This window comes from Kryptolebias marmoratus, linkage group LG15, assembly GCF_001649575.2.
Source record: "Kryptolebias marmoratus isolate JLee-2015 linkage group LG15, ASM164957v2, whole genome shotgun sequence".
In the NCBI taxonomy this organism is placed as follows: domain Eukaryota; kingdom Metazoa; phylum Chordata; class Actinopteri; order Cyprinodontiformes; family Rivulidae; genus Kryptolebias; species Kryptolebias marmoratus.
The window spans coordinates 24,288,553-24,305,926 of record NC_051444.1 but is presented as its reverse complement, the minus strand read 5'-3'; the positions used below and the strand labels follow the sequence as shown (position 1 = coordinate 24,305,926).

General features: G+C 46.2%; 1 protein-coding gene across 1 annotated transcript in view; it reads right to left on the bottom strand.

Moving 5' to 3' along the window:
- The window catches only part of neo1a (neogenin 1a), a gene marked incomplete in the record, with an annotated part of 189,449 nt that overhangs the window by 38,281 nt on the left and 133,794 nt on the right, over positions 1–17,374 (bottom strand).

Below are 17,374 nucleotides of genomic sequence, written 5' to 3'. Positions count from 1 at the left end.
GGGGAAGGTTATGTGGGGGCGGGAAGGTTGGGAGAAAACATCGCACCCACCCCGCCCCGCCACAAATGGACAGGTCGAGGGGGAGAAGGGGTCGAAATGGAAATGACAGTGACACGAAAGAAAGGAAGGAAGGAAGGAAGGAAACAAAAACAGAAAAAACAAAATAACATAACGAAAAGGACTCTCGGTGCGACAAGGAACCACAGAAATAAAACACTTCTACTACACTCACAAAGCTGACAAAAGCACGTTACAGGGGAGACTAAACATGCAAAATCCACACACAGCTCTCTCATGTAAAGGGGGCGGCGGGAAGTGAAACACATCATCAGACATTTCATTTTAAGGCAAAAGACCCCTTCAAGCAAATCATTTGTGAGGCAAAAAAAATAAATAAAATGATTGGCTTGCATGTTTTGGGACATTTCTCCACACTTGGTGACTAACAGACACGACCTTGTTCGGTTTTATTCTGTACGTGGGACAAAAACACAACTCATGAACCCTAAATCCCGCCAGCTGAGGCACCAGATGAGGGTGTTAAAGCGCTTTTTATTACCGCCACATTCCACAGCTTAGCCACAAAAATGTTTGTGATTTTATTTGGTAGGCTCCCCCCCCCGTATCCTTTTTGGAGGAACAATCTGCGGTCAGACTCGACGAGATCTGCTCTCAATTTGCTTGGCGAGCGAGCGAAACGAAATTATACGGAAAGAACGTCAGGCTGTATGACATTTCCATTTGTTTGCAGGTCAGGGGGAAATCAGCGGCGGGGGCCGAGCCGGCGCGCAGCCCAAGGAGCGCAGCTAGTTCAGCGCTAAGATGGGCTGTATTATTGCTAGGGAAAAAAAACAAACAACAAAAAACAAAATGTGGCGACGAAAGACAAAGAGGCCTCTGTCGTGGCACGCTGACAAACTGCTAATTTGGCTTTCGGTGTTTGTTTACTTTCCAAGTCCTCCCGAGCTCACGGCCTGCTGTGATTGAACTGATTCTCTTTCACACGCACCTTTTTTTCCAACACTGAGGGGGTCTCAGCTTTGCGTTGATGGCACAGCTGGTTTGACGACGTCTGTGTTTAAACTAAGCCGCGCTCTGTGCAGTTTTTCCTTCACCGTCGGCGCTCTGCGGCACGATGTGCGCGAAACGACACCATGCTTTGGAGGTAAAGCTGTTTTTTTTTTTTTGTAAAATACACAGTTACACATCTCTTTCAGTTGTAGTATGCTTCTTTTGAGAACCGCACAGTTTTATTATAATTTAACTTGCCCTTACTTTCTGTTTTGATATTTTTTTACCATTGTGCGAATCTGCATTCTCTGATTCGCCCGTCACTTTGCTGCTGGTGCGCCTGAAATTCCCCACTGAGGGACAATAGAGGTTATGTCTATTCTATTCAAAAGTAAGGCCCAATTTTAGGGTGTTTACATCCAGCACTTTGCTGCGATGACAGTCAAGATTGTTCGATTAATCTGTCCAAAAACAGCCGTATCTGCGATTCAGGTAAAACTGACCCTTCAGATTGTTATGATTGGAGGATAATGTCGGCTTTGACCAATCAGCTCTCTTAGCCTCAGAGCCAGAGTTTGGTGTCAGAGCCAAGAACGGTGCAAACACATCATAGGTCTCATACTTTGCAGCTGCAGTGCCAGATGCTGAGTATGCATCCTTAATCAAACGGTGACGCGTTCACAGACGATGGGAAAAAAAAACAAAAAAAAAGCACAACCCAACTTGAACCTGGATCACGGACTAAAAGCGGAAGCTCGGAGAGCGCCTTCGACGTGAACAAAAGGTGAGATCGCGATCCAGACAGCACAGTGGTCCTGACTAAAAATGGCAAGAATTCACAGGAAGTACTGCTGAAAATAAATAAATAAATTGAAAAAAAATGAGGTAAAGGTGAAAAACACAGGTCTGTTTCAAAAAAAAGAACAAAAAAGCTTCATAAACTGGACCGCCTCCTAAATGGTAATTACTCAAGCTTTATTGGCTGCATTGGAAGTTAATTTAAACATTTTCGTTCTACGAAGTCCACGGCTGAAATCAAAAGATAAAAGGCGAAAAATCCCCGGGAAATTAGGAATGCCACTTAGAAATTCTGGTTGTGTAAACATGCTGCCGGCAAGGTTTCCATGAACTCTGCGGGTCCGTACAGATGAGCTCGAAGAGTTTGAGACAGAAAACGGCGAGTTTAACAATGAAAACGTGCACGGTGCCGGCTCACTGTGCTACACCTTCTGTTAGGAAGTATTAAAAGCTGCGAGGATTTTGTTTGGCATCTACAAGCTGTGAGCTCATGATAACTCGGGACAGAGGCGTTTTTAGGGTCCTGTACAACTGGAGGGCTTAGCCCATTCAAGAAAAAGAATAATTTTCATACATTTCTAGTTATTTAGAATTTAAATGGACATGAAATGTGTTGGTCAGGTCAACTACCGAGGCTGGATTTTGGTACATGAGTTATCGCTGTTAGCAGCTAAAACAACCGATCCATCACAAAGCCAAACCTTACGCTCCTGGTCCATCATATGTACGCAACTGTTGCAAATGGCTTCTTTCTTTAGCTTCAGGGCGGATTTCGCGCTGTATTCAGAGAATACACAGTATGAAAAGTGCCGAGTCGTGTAAACCCAGATCGCAGGCAGCGGAGAAGAATCAAACCAGACCAAGGGCGTGCCACGACTCTGAAAGGTAGAGCCGGAATTATTAAAAAAAGGTGAGCTCAAACTTATCTCCGGGTTTGTTTTGAAGGTTTTTTTTTTTTTTTTTAAGTCTCATAGAGAGAAGAGAAGCAGATAAAGTCCCGAGGCAGAACTGGAGGAGAACGTTCTGGAGGTCAGAAAACAAAACACGGGACACGGAAAGATGGGCGCCTTGGTTCGCTTTCGTCCTTTTTCAGTAAATTTGGAGCGAGCGCAACGTGGACCGCCTCACTTCGGTAAAAAAATAAATAAATAAAAAAATTGGACCCAAAACCCCGGCAGAATGAGACAGAGGCGAGACGAGACAAAAAGGAGGAGGAAGGAAACCCTCGTGCGGCTCGTCACACGTAGGCGGCTGACATGCTGTGTAGTTTGCGGTGTCCTTCTCGCAATCTGTCTTGTACATGCACGCCTGGGATTGTTACAGTAAGGAGGTGTCAGTCTCCCGCTGCCGGTACCGAGCTCTATTCATAGCTGATTAATAGAGTCATTAGTCTCTGTGCCAGAGGTAATGAATTACTGGCATTAAGGCTTAACGAGGAAGGTTACTCTAGATCTGCATACTAAATGCCGGTACGCAAAGCAGTCGGGACACAGACGGGGAAGAGCGGTGCTTATCCTCAAACTCCAACAGCAGCAGGACCTGCAAATATGGCAGAGAGTTGGTGTTCTGATTGGACAGCAGGGGGCAGACGTTCTGGACACGTTTTGGAATGCGTTCTGAAGTCTGGATGCTTTGTGTTACTGCCAGGCGAAATCAAAGTAACCGTTTCTGCAGATCGTTACAAACATTTGGAAGAATGAACCTCGGATGCTCTGCGAACGTAGGCCACGCCCTCACGCTCAGGACAGCGTTTACTGACATCACGGACCTGCCGCAAAAAAAAAAAAGGAATCTGGCGCCAACTATATGCCTCCCCGATGGGATGTTATGACGGATAAGCATCTGCTTTTTTTTATTTTTCAGCTTTGGGGTCACCAGTAATCCTGACCTAACCCTCAACTCCATTCGCAGCAATGCTGCCTCGCGACAAACTTGTAACGAAACCCCGACCACCCTCCACTGTCGCCTGCCTCTTTTTTGTGGCCACAATGCTTCCATGAAGTCCCCTTCTGTCCGGTCAGCACTCTGCAGACAGTAAACAGGCGTACCTGGGTTCAGCAGGATTTCAGCCATGACGATGATGACACTTGCTGGATGTCCTTTTTTCGACTGGAAGGAATCGTAATGCAGCTTCCATCTGCTCCATGGTTCTAAATGCTCATTTCTTTGTGCTCTTTTAAATCACACATTGAAATCAGAATCGTCCCCTGGAAAAGACCTCGCTGACGCAGCGGGACTACCTTGCCGTGGTGTCTGACCTGCGACGTGAACCCGTGTCCCTACATCACCTTGGCAGCAGAGCCTCCTGCGCAGCTGTCCGCCCTGCAGCTAATGGCTGTTTCAGCTCATGCACACAAAAAACACATCGTTAGCTCCCGTTTGTTTTAACCGGGTAACAACACCCATGACTATAATACAACAAAACATCTGTACATGGAAGCGATAATGCTGTTTTGAAGGCAAGAAGTAATCGCACCAAATATTGATTTGCATTTTGTAATATAAGATTAGCATTTTTAAAACCTAGCAGTCCTTTGAAGGAACACATACTGCCTGCTGCTTTTCATGTCAGAGTTTTGAACTAAGATCCTCCTATCTTGACAAATAAACAGTAACAGTCAATAAACCTCGGAAATATTGTTATGTACAAACTCACATGATGTCGCAAAATATTGTGCGATCTGTTAGTGCTCTGAACATTTGTTGTGAATGACTCTAAGCTACTACCACACCCAGTTGTAGCTCCGTGTTTGTTAAATTGACTGAGTTATTGTTATTTGTATGTTTTCTAAGGTCACTTGGCTGTGGCAACAGTCTTAAATGAAGTTGCCTCCAAAAGGTAATCAGTTGTAGATGTACATCGAATGATTACTTTCTGAGAGCTTCATTAGAATCAGCCCAGCAGGTCTAGAGATCTTTCGCTAACAGATGGACGGAGCTGACTCTTGTAGTTAATGGCAAAGTTTTAAAGGCGGATGTGGCAGATCAGCTGGCGCTCAGAGTATGTGTTTGGGATGACTCTTACCTACCATCACACTAAGATTTAACTCAATACCTGTAAAAGGAACTGACTTACAGGCATTTTTGTGTCGGATAAGGTTGACCAGCTGTGGCGGCCATCTTGAATCAGATTGACTCCAAAAGTTAAACCAGCTGAAGATGGATCTTTAGGGATCACTTTGAGTGAATTTCATGAAAATCTGTCCAGTGGCTTATGACATATTTTGCTAACAGACAGAAAACACTCACAGAAACATTAGCGCCCGCCTGCTGCCTTGCCAGCAGTGGGTGATACCACGTCTCTAACAGGGGGACATAAAGCTGTAAAATGCAAAAATCTGCCGGCATCACTGACAGAAATGTAACTACAGACAGTATATATATATCTATATATATAACACCAGCAGGTCATGCCAGGCTCTTGCTAAAAGGATTTTCTCAGAACTGGGTTCCATGTCTAATGCGGTTTGGTAATGACGGTGGCGTGAGAGACAGATGTAGCACAATGCTAATGGCCCATTACTGAGTCGCATTACAGTTAAAAAGCCCGGACGGCAGAGAGTGTTCAGGAAGCCGACACAAAGAAGACGGTCAATTAAAACCGTCAGGAGTCGGCTGTCACCTTCCCCTTCTCCTTCTCGCTACATTCACTGCTCGGATTTGGACTGTCACTTGAAAACAAAAAAAAACAAAAAATGGGGCAAAAATAACAAAAAATAAACATTATAGAAGCGTCAGCCATTGTCATATATCACGCGAACACGTGACAGCTGCAGGATGACGGGGGCCGTACGAGACTTCTCTGAGCTGGGAGATAATTACAGTGAAATCCAAAACAACAACAAAAGGGGATTCTTCTTTTATTAAAACGTAAATGACGTAAGAACGGCGAGAACTTCCGAGTTCAGGAAGCAGCCGAGAGCTGCGGGTTTGTTGCAGCAGCAGCTGACAACCTGTGGCAACCTGTGGCTGCGTTTAACGATGACATAGAGAAGATGAGAAGATGAGCATGCCTGACAGCTCGGGACGAGCGAGCGGCTCCTTAATGCGCCGACACGAGAAACCAAGTCAGAAAAGAGAGGGGAAAAGTGTTCCAAGCAAAGGCGAAGCTGAGAGGTGAGGAAAGAAACGAAGGAGAAAAGTCTGACCGGGTGAGTTCTGCGTTTCTTCCCCCCCTCCGCCCGATATTGCTCCTCGGCTTTGTCAGAAGCAATAAGGAATTCAATTTTTCAAACAATTTTCTTGCTTTAAGAGCAATAAAGCCGCCCATTTAAAGCCACATAAACAATACAAATGTAAAATAATCACCTATTACTTATCCCACGTCAGGAGGAGAAAAAGAAAAGAAAAAAAAAGTGCTGCTGCGGATTATCGTTGTAGGACAAGTTAAGGGTATTTTCAGACGCCTTATCAGCAGCGAAAGGGAAACAGACAGAGATCTGGACTCCGATTGCTGACGGGGTGGAGGCATATCAGTAACGGCACACGTCCCCCCCCCCCCCCCCCCCCCTTCTCTTTTCTTTTTTTCTGCGATAATCAAAAACGGTCAAGATTAAAGTGGAACTCCAATCCCACAAAAGCTTAAACCCTGACAAGGTGCGCCGACTCGCCGACATAATCCAGGAAGAGAAAAAAAAATAAAAAGTCTGTGCTCGTCACACCGAAATATCTCCAGAGATACAGAAAGAGCGCATTCCTCCCCGGCACCTTTCAGAGGATTTCCGTCACAATTGTTTTCATACTTCTCAGGAGAGAGGGGGGGGGGGAAAGCTGTTGGTAATCCAAAATCGTTCCGTTTCGCTCGGCTGATTAAAATGTCTTTCAGGGAAAAACCCGGGCAAATGAAAACAAATTTCAGCAGCTTTCTTTTGCTTTTTCTTGTTGTTGTTGTTGTCGTTGGCTCTGCACAAAAAAAGGGGGTGCAACGTTCGACTGTGCGCGGCAGCACGAGGCTCGTAGGGCAACCACTTGTCGACGTCGGGGACAGAGGCTGAGCGGTGTTTGGGAGCGGGCCACAGACGTGTTTTACGCCACATGTGACCTCGGAAAACAAAGCGAGACGTGATGGAGCCCGTGTGACGGCTCCGCGGGGCTCCAGAACGCTGTAGTCGGAGAGGAGTGCACTTCCAAGTTTCGCCCCCCGTGTTTATCAAGCAGAAAACGTCCCTCATAGAGAGCCTGAGGCAGGTTCTTCCTAAATGGGCACAATTTGCTCTTTTTTGTCCCCCCCCCCCAAAATCCAGAATCAACATCCTGAGCAGGGGGTGAGTTTGGAACGGGTCAATGAATTTCCAACTCTTCGCCCCTCTTTTTATGTGGCTGCCAGAAAAAGAGGCGCCAGTTCCTCCTATAGGTGCAAAAGACAAACAAGCAGGGAATGTTGGCATGTGGTAAACGTGCGAAAAGGCCACAAATCCTGCAGGAAATATTGATATTTTATAAATGAAGAAAGCGGACACATAAATACTTGAGTTTTCTCAGCTAACGTGCTGTAATGTGTGCCGATGTTTGAAGGTTTTAGGGGTGCTGGATTAAAAATGCACACCTTCATCTGCAGGAGTTCCTTCTGAGTGCAGCTCAGTTTTGATTTATTTAGTCTGGAATCTCACGGTCCTCGTCTTCCCTGGAAGTAGTGAGAGACTCCTGCTTCGGTTTATAACTTCAGGGTTCGCTCTAAAAGAAACGGTGCGTTCCAGTAGAACTGGGGAATGGAAATTTCCGAGCTCCTGGTCGTAAATTGCGACAGGAACAGCACCCCTCAAGTGGGACATCCCACCCGGAAAGAGGGAGCAACTCCTGCTGCGTTCCACTTACATCCGAACTCGTAACTGGGAGCTGGGAGAGACATAATTTCCCACTTCACCGCGTTCCAGGCCTCCGGCTCGGTGAGAGTCGGAAACGCTCTGCAGCAAGGCCTTGATTTTTCTCGCACTTTCTCAATATGAAATCTTACTAAAGAGATTTCATATGACAGAGTTTACCTGCTAAAGGTGCGAGAAGCAGCCATCTTGAAATCCTAACTGGGTGTAGTCAGAGTTGCTCCCACTTTCCCATTGGGACGTTCCACTCGGAAGGGGCGTTCCCATTAAAACTTACGACTAGGAAATTCCCATTTCTGGAACGCACCGTTCGACTACCTCCAGTTAGGATTTCAAGATGGCTGCTCCTTTGCTCCTTTGCTGTTAATACTCGTTTCTTTAGGTTCTTTAGGTATTTCACATTCAGAAACTGCGAGAAAAATCAAGGCTTTGTTGCGGGCGTCCATCTTGTTTCTGACTCTCTCATCGAGTGGGACTACCGGAACGCGGTGAAGTGAGAAACTTCCCAAATGGAATGCACCATATAGTCGGGGAAAACCCTTAGTCACAAAGCATGGTGTGTTGAGGTGTTTGTAAAGGTGTGTAAAAATGTGAAAATGTAAACATGCTTCTCTGGTGATGAGGGCTGCCATAGGACCCGCTTTTCTCACGGACAAAACAAACACCCCCCGGTTTGGAAACGACGACCATAATTGACTTGGGATGGGCTCATCAAAAATGAATCCTCCACTGTGTGTATGTGCCTTCCCCATCGAACACGTGTATCCCGCTTGATCTTGGGGACGTCGAGGCGGACATCTGTTTGCTCAGACGCCACACGCAAATCAAGACCCAGCCCCACCCCAAAACGCCACTCCAGCTCCCTCTCTGCGGTGTCAAATCTGCATCCGTACGCGTCAAGTGCTCCACGCTCCGGCTGCAAGACAAGGGGAACGAGGCCTCCGCGGCTCACCAGGCGACGCCGCGCATCTCCGGAGCATTTCACCGCCGGTGCCCGCGACTGACTGGAAACGAGCTTTTCTGTCTGCGCCGCCCGCAGCTTCTTTGTATCCCATTACCTTGGAGGAGCACAAACACAATTCAAACCTTTCTAGGAGGGATGGCGGAGGGAGCAGAGCTGAGCGGGCCTGGAATATAGTAATTGATTTCCAAGAAAGGCTCCGTGCGAGAGCGCGCGTATGCATGCAGCAGAAAACGTTTCATGTAGGAAGTGAGTGGAGCCGACAACCATGTTTGAAAGACCTGAAAAGGTCAAAAAGGATGATTTGCAGGAGCGAGAGCAGCCGTATCCGCCTTCGGAGAGCCGCTAACAAACAGCGCCCGCTAATCAGACTCCCGGCAATAAAGGCGCCCCGCCACCCCCCACCCCCCTTGGGTTAGACCGACAGAGAAGCAGCTACGGCGCCGCGCCAGCATGCGACGGGGCGCCCGTATCCCACTGTGATTTCACTCACTGTTCTACTTTTAGCTCATGGAAAACTGGGAGGCTCAGCTGGGCGAGGGAGGGCAGCTGATAACGGGGGGGGAATAATAAAATAAAATAAAATAAAATAAAAGCTCCGGCGCTCCTCGCAGGGGTCAGCCGCCTGCAGCGAAGGGCAGGGCGGGAAAGGAAAAGTGATGTTTTTGTGCCGCTTGCTACTTCCAATTACTGCACCCACGGCAGCGTCCGCATCCAAAACCATCAGACCGGCATCCTGGATGAGTGTGTGTTGGAGGTGGACTCTGTTTTTTTGTTTTTTTTATTCCTTTTTTTTCCTGTTCTTAGATCACAAATAAGGGCAGGCGTTAGTGAAGTGTCTAAAAACAGAGCGAGGGAAAACAAACCCCAGCTCCCACAGCGACGCACAGAGTCGAGTCCAAAACTGTTTTTTGATAACAACGCTGACCTTCAAAAAGGAAAACAAAACAAAAAAAAAACAGAGCTTGACGCAGGTACTACAGGCTGTTTTAATTAATCCCCCACCCCACCTCTTCCTGAAAGCAAAACAAGAGCCAAATGGGCACCTATAACATTTCTGGGGTTGGCACTCAGGTGACAAGACGCATATAAATAAACCAGAAGCTTTCACCGCAATCGAAGAAACGCAACCCAAAGAAAAGTTCAGCCCTTGCTGTGAGGGCCTCAGCCTGTAAACACACACACACACACACACACTCAGCTCCGTCCCCCCCTGAGAGACCGAACGCCACCACAAGCAGTCCGTCATCTCTGTCCGTACAAACAGCAATTTGGTGATGGCCAATTTCAGCTCCAAACAATCAATTTAGGCAACAAGTTTCTGATCAGCTCCCCGCTGTCTCCAGTGGGGCGATAAATTCACCAATCACTGTCCCTAAATGAGCGGGACTCTTCTGGTAAGGACGCTGCGTGCACATTTAAAGGTTATGTTGCAAAAAAATTTAAAAATGCGTGTTTAAAAGTTTAAGTCAAGACAAGGTGTTACATCAAAAACTAATCAAAACAGCTACTACACAAGAGCCACGTAAGTGGTATCTAGTACAGAACGAGTATATTCAATGTTTATCGATGTTTTTAAGTAGGAACAGGACTCATCTTTCTGGGGGTAATTTCATCTTGTGGTTCCACTTTATTATCCTAAGCTCAGAGGTAATGAGAGACTTCTCTCCCTTCTCGTGTCCCTTTCTGCTTAGTCAGTCTGTTTGGATGGTAATTATCATTTAGTGTCCTAATGATTTTTTTGGAGATTGCAATTTTGAAACAACAACAACAACAAGAACCAAAAAAAAAAAAAAAGCAATCATCAAAAATGATCTTGGAGGTACATCACTAACAACAACTACAGTTGTGGAGCAATGTCCACAGAGACCCACGTTTAATCTGGGGCGGCACGGAGCCCAGGATGCAGAAACATGGCCGCCGCAAAACAGTGTCACAGAGGAGCTTGTTTTGGTGCATTAACAAAAGTACTAAAACTTAATGCTGGGAAAAAATAATAAAAACACGATCTTTATAGGTTTTTGTATGTAACCGTTCCGACCCAGGAAGATTCTCTACTTGAACTTTTGAACTACATGGGTTACGGCTGGGAAGACTGCGTTCAGATCGGTCCTGGGTGATCTCACAGCATCCGGATGCGACTAAATACAGATGTGAACGCTCTTGATGCAAACTGAAGATGACTTTTAGGGGCAAATCCAAAAATGTTTGTTTTGTCAGGAGTTTATCAAACTGGAGATCAGTTTGAAAGCTGTTCTGATTGTTTAAGGAGCTAACAGGACCCGCTGTGGTCACCGTATAGTAAAACGTGCACGGTCAATCTCAGGCCTGAGCAACGTTACGCCGCATTATTTTCACCAGAACTGGTGTTACGTTCACGGATGAGTACAGAACAGCTGATGGCTGCCAGCGCACCGTTACACTACGGTGGATTTTTGAGCCCTATGGAGTCTTTCCTCTGACAAGGACCTCTGTGAAGTCACAGGCTCAATGTATGCGCCTTTACCTCTCTGATATTGCATTTGGGAATAAGGCTGATCAAGGCTTGTGTCCTGAATAACGCTGCAAAAATGCAACTCTAATCATGTTCGTATCAAAATAGTGTATCTAGAGCAGATCACCCATCTTAATGCCACGGGTGAACAGTGGTACTTAGAGGTGTCCACTTGGGACTGAATCATCCAGAACCCATGTTAAGGACAGGTCAGCGCAGGGATACTTTAGCACTGAAGGGATTTACAATTTATTGCTTCTTGAAGTTGACAGGCATCACGAAGTAAAGGAAGGACAAGATGGGTCGGCGTTAAGAGGCTTCAGTAGAGTCTGATCTGGGTCTGCTGAGGTGAAACTACAACTGTTACAAAAAGTGCATTTGATAAACACTCTGCTGTGAGATTACTGCCTCACGCAGGTATTATTAATGCGAACAAGCCGCTGAAAACTAGCACTTCAAATAATTTGAAACAATAAAAAGCAAAGAAAAAGCCTAAACGTAACCTTCTGCTCATTTATTTACATGCATCTCAGTAATAATTGCTTTGAACGCTGCTGCTGCTCCAAGGATTTGTTTCCTAAATGACGCTCCTGGCATTTCCTTCGCTCAGGCAGATGAGCAACATTAGACTTTCGACAATTTGACCGGCTCCTATTAAAGCCGACGCTCGGATACTTCCAGGTAATTTCACCCCGTTATAAAGCTCTTTAAACAAATCAAACGTATCGATGGAAACGGCTCTCTAACAGGGAATTAACAAATCTAGGCCTAAGCAAGCCGGGTTGTTTGTTCGAGGTGTTTTATTCCCACGACTCCATAAGTGTCTGCAGATAAGACCGTGCACACAGTGAGAACGGTGAGGATTAGGCAGAAGGGGCAGCTCCGCCGCGCCGACCGACTGTCCACGTAAAGACAGATACGATGATTAAGCGTGATCGCTCGCGTGAGTGTGGTTTTTTTTTGTTTTACAATCCAACGGCACATAACATGTCGTTCAACTGGCAGGTTCTTCGCACCGGTGCCTGCTGCTCAGGCGACACTTTCGGAGACGGCGGGGGGAGCGGCGATGCGCCGCGCTGACATGTTCACACACTTGCACCGTCGCACGCCGGGCTCCTGCTGGCCCGGCTGTGACCCCGCGAGCAGATGATGGAGCACGCCGTATTCCCCGAAGAAAGGCCCGGGCTTAGGGTTGGCGGGAGAGGGAAGGAGGGAGGGGTCTTTTAGCAGCCCATTCTCACTTCTTGATTTGGACAGGGAATAAGGGCGGTGCTCTGATGGAGTGGAAAGATCCATCCTCTGCGACTTGCCTGATACAAATGTATCTGTGGGGGATACTTTTATTTTTAAATTTTTTTTTTTTTTACTTCTCTAGCTGCTGAAATTTGACTGAAACTCAGTTTCTTTGTTGCTTTATGCATGATCCAGTTACATTTTCCATCACTCGATTCAGTACTACACTGACAGCAGAACAGGGACAACAGTGACATCCTTTTAAGTGTCTGTCTTTATACTTTTATATCTGCTAAACTTCTTGATTTTTGCTAGAAGAATAGAGGGAAACCAATAAAGCACAAGCACTGAGACATGCGCTATATTGCCAAAAGTATTCGCTCGTCTTGCTTCACACGCATATGAACTTGAGTGACATCCCATTCTTGTTCTATAGGGTTTAATATGATGTTGGCTCACTCCTTGCAGCTATAACAGCGTCAACTCTTCTTCTGGGAAGGCTTTCCACAAGGTTCAGGAGCGTTTATGGGAATTTTTTTGACCATTTTTACCGAAGCACATTTGTGAGGTCAGACACTGATGTTGGACAAAAGTCTTCGTCCACTTTGTCTAACTAATCCGTGCTGCCGTGTTCTTATTTATTATTTTTTTTAAAAAGTCATACTTGTTAAGTTTTTTTCTCATTTCCACCACGGCAAACCTCCACAGTGAACCCGCTGAGCCCCGAGGAGTCTCGGATCCGCCGCAGCTTACGGGGTTTTAACAGTTTCTCTGAGCACCGCTCAGTCTGACCTGAGAGTAAACCCGTTAGGACATCCACTCCTGGGGAAGACGGGGAAACTTTCTCCACTATTCGCCACATGGGAATAATCCTCGTCTCCGGGTTGTTTGAAAAGGGCCCATAAAGCCCCTCGTAGGTCGACAGCTGCTTCTCTAAGATCATTTCTGGCACACCTGACTGCAGCGGACCTCCAAGAATAGGACTTATTTAGAGACGCTCACACTTTCTGATGAAGTACGCCACCTGACATCTACTTAACCTTTTACCAAAGCTTTTCACACGCTGCTTCTGCATCTTGGCTCAGATATAAAAAAAATAATGAACCAACGTCATATATTAGCATTGCTTATATAAGGTCGTTTTTAACAGATGTTAAAACCCAGAAAGGGGCAATTTAATCTCACATTATGCCTCAATCGATGAAACCTTATGCACAGATAATATGTTTTTTACTACACGGCACAATTTTCACAAGAAAACGTACTCATCTGATGTAATAAGCAGCACGTTACCATAAAAATAAAACTCATCTTGGCTTTCTTGTTTTTGTTTTGTTTTCTGGGCCGAATCTTTAATTTGTGTAAACTCCGCAGCACCACATCAAAGTGAATGAGAGGCGATGGGTGTTTTTTAGGAGTTCCAAAGTGATCTAAAAATACGCGTTTCACAGAGAAACCCAGCACGAAAGCTTGGCGCAATTAATGGATTTTACCAAATCAAGTCGTTGCGCGTGCCTTGCTGCGCCCTGGTACTTTTTCCAAGGTTTGAAGAGGCGGCGTATAACGGCAGCAACCCTCTGCGACTCCACTCACGTGGACGGAGAGGAAAAAGCGGGAAGCGGGGATAAAGGCGTCGCCATCCCTCAGCTCTAACTCTGACCGAGACTCTTTGTTTTTGCTGCTTCAAGTTTAAAAGGGGGGTATGAAGAGAAACCAACGGAGAGGGAACTAGAAGGAAACGGCAGAGTGATGTAGGTAAAAAGAGAGAGAGAGCAGAGGAAGAGAAAATGCAAAACAGACAAAAGACGGGAAGGGATTAGGCAAGACTGCTTGCCTGTTTAAGTTTTGAATGTAACAAAACTGGAATAAATTTGCTTGCATCAGAAATGTGTGTCATCTTCCTTTCATCGGGAAAAAAGACAGAAAAAACCCCCCTCCCCATCTGAATCAGAGTTACGAATACTCGCCTGGAGGATGGAAAATGCTAAATTCCTGCAGCACGGCATCAAGCAGCGACTGATGTTTTTAAGCACAACCTATTTCGCTTTTCGCTCAACGCCGTGAAATCCGCTCGCAACAGTTGCAGCCGAAGCTGCGGAGTAGAGCACGGAGCGTTCGAGCGTTCGGTTCCCGAGCTCACGTCGGTCCCAACTTACCGCAGTCTCATTATTTAACCAGCCAGGTCGTGTAATTACGTGGGCTGCGGGAAGGAAGAGGAGAACGGAGACAGGATGTGAAATACTCGGGGAGAGAAAAGTCCTCTCGTGCGTACGCCGTACGGAAGGAGGGGGGGAAAAAAAAAAAGCATTAGGCATTCACATGCAAATGGAAGTGCACCTTGAATTAATGCAAAGCGTAGAAACAACAGTTTGAGTGCACGCACTTCGCTTTTTAAATGCAGATCTGTCCGCGTCTCATAAAGCATATTAGGCTTACTGGGTGCTTGAATGTTAACCCTGCCATTTTTGACAAGTGGGCATCAAGTAAGACGCCCCTCCACCCCCACCCCCACCACCAACCTTCCCCCAAGTGGATAAGTGGGCTTTTGCATTTTGATTACGAACGAGTGAAGAAGTTCGGCTGCCTTCTGTTTAACCACTTAGGGTATGGAAAATGAAAAAAATGAAAAACACTTGAAGTTTTTTTATTCTCCTCTCGTTAAAACCTAAAGGCCACAGACGACCTTCTGCAACAAACATGTCCCCTCCACCCCTGAAACTTAACAAACCACATACCGTATTTTACGGACTATGAGGGGCACTTAAAAGCCTTCAATTTTCTCAAACAACGACAGTGCGCCTTATAATCCAGAGCGCCTTATATATGGAAGAAATCGTGATGTTTTAGTACGATTTTGGTTAAACTACAAAGCTGCACCGCTCGCAGCATTAAGGCTCAGTTATAGCCGCGCAGAGGGGTAGGTGTAGGCGTTCACACTTGACGCTTACGTCGGTGATGTTTTCTTCTGTGAGTTTTGAACCGTTTGATTATCTTTGTGATCTCTCATAGAGGGATCATATAAATGATACTACAAGTAAACCAGCTCCGCTAGAGCAGTGAAATCGTCTATTTTGAGCATGGCACACTGTCCGCGTGAAGTTACAAAAATTAGGAGGTGAATGACAAAGCGCCTTATAGTCCGGTGCGCTTTACGACAAAATTACTGTACAGTCAGTGGAAATCTGACATGTTTTTTTTTTTTTATGTGGCTTTTTTTACTACAAAAGGTAAAAAAAACCCAACAACAACCAATCCCCTTTAGAACATAACTGCCCCATGATCCAGTCATCAACCACCTCGTCACTTTCCTGGAAAAAAAAAAAAAACAAAAACGCCAGTTCGCCGTCCGCAGATGACACGTGACGATAATCCCCCCAAAATAGCGCAGGCTCCGCAGCTGACCGACATCCGTCAGCGTTGTTGTGACAAGAAGGTTTCCATGTGGGCGGCAGGATCAAAGGTGGCAGCAGGGAGTCAATGTGACGCCCATTAGTGGTTGTATTTATAGCCGGCGCGAGGAAAGGATGGGCCCACTCTGCGATGAAACCCTGAGAACACGCTAAACCCCCCCTCTGGGCGAGAACATTTCCTGATTAGAGCGGGAACTTTATCTAACTTCTGGCCATGCCAGCTGGGATCGGACAGAGGCTGATCCCAGCTAAAGGCCTCACATTCCTTCAGTGAAAGAATATTGTCGAAGTTGAAGATCATCGCATGTCAAGACACAAGAGCGTTTGGGTCAAAATCATTAAGCACGATCTGATGCGATATTGATTATAAGCTGTCAATGATTCTCAGCTACTACTGCCTCCGATTTTTAGCTCAATATCTGTAAAACTGACTGAGCTGGAGACACTTTTGTGCTGGCTACCGTTGGTTGGCTGTGGCAGCCATGTTAAACTGGACTGACTCCAAAAGTGATTCAGTTGTTGATGTGCACCAAATGGTTAATTCCTGAGAGTTTCATTAAAATCTGTCCAACGGTTCGTGAGGTATTTTGCTAACAGACAAACAGGTTTACTTCAACAATTGTTGCTAAAGTTTTAAGTAAAAGATCTCGTGCAACGAGTAGCCCTTGGAGTGTGTGTTGTGAATGACTCTCTGCTAGAAACACACCAAATTCCAGTTCAACATCTGTAAAACTGACTGAGTTAGAGCCATTTTTGTGTTTTCTCAGGTCCGTTGGATGTGGCGGACACCTTGAATTGGGTTGCCTCCAAACGTTAATCAACTGCAGAGGTCCATCCAATGATTATTTCCCGAAGGCTTCATTCAAACCTGTCCAGTGGTCCATGAGCTATTTTGCTAACAGACAAACAGATTACAAATGGTTGTTGGCAGAATTTTAAACGAAACGCCTCGCACAATCCGTTAGCACTCGTGACCACACCAGATTTTAGCTCAGTATCCACCACTTTACTTGGATCGTGTGACAATGTGCTGTTTGGTGGCTTTGAACTCCATTTTATTTTATTTTTTATAACTCCAATCTAAAGTCCTGCTTTGGGCCTCTGCTTCGGACATGTGCAAGCCTTCAGGCTTTCAGGCGGCTAAGGAAAGTCTGCGTTTGATTAAAGGAGCGGTGTTGTTTTTTTTGTTTTTTTATACAACTCATGCATACTCAACTCACCGCCGCCAATTATATTGATACGGAGCACGTATCACCAGAAATAACTGGCAGAACGTGACACAAATGCTAACAGCTGACCTTTTTTTTTTTTTTTTTCCTGCCCATTCCAAACACCCACAAGAGGGAATCATCTGCTGGAGCTACATTTAACTGCAGCTGGCGGTGTCGAGATGCAGAGATCACGGCGCTAATGAATATTAGCCAGCTCGCAGCCGCAGGGCGAGGACAACTTCATCCCCGCGGCAAGTCGCTGGCTTACCTCCGCCCGACTGCGAGGCAGCCTTGACAGACGGGTTCCCTGGCCCCGTTTTCAGGCCGGCTCCACGGCTGGCGGGTGGCGAGCGGGGGGGAGGGGGAGGCGTCCGTGAAGTGGACAAAGGCGTCCAGCTGCGACGGGGTGGCCCGCGCGCAATCAACGCGAAAAAGAG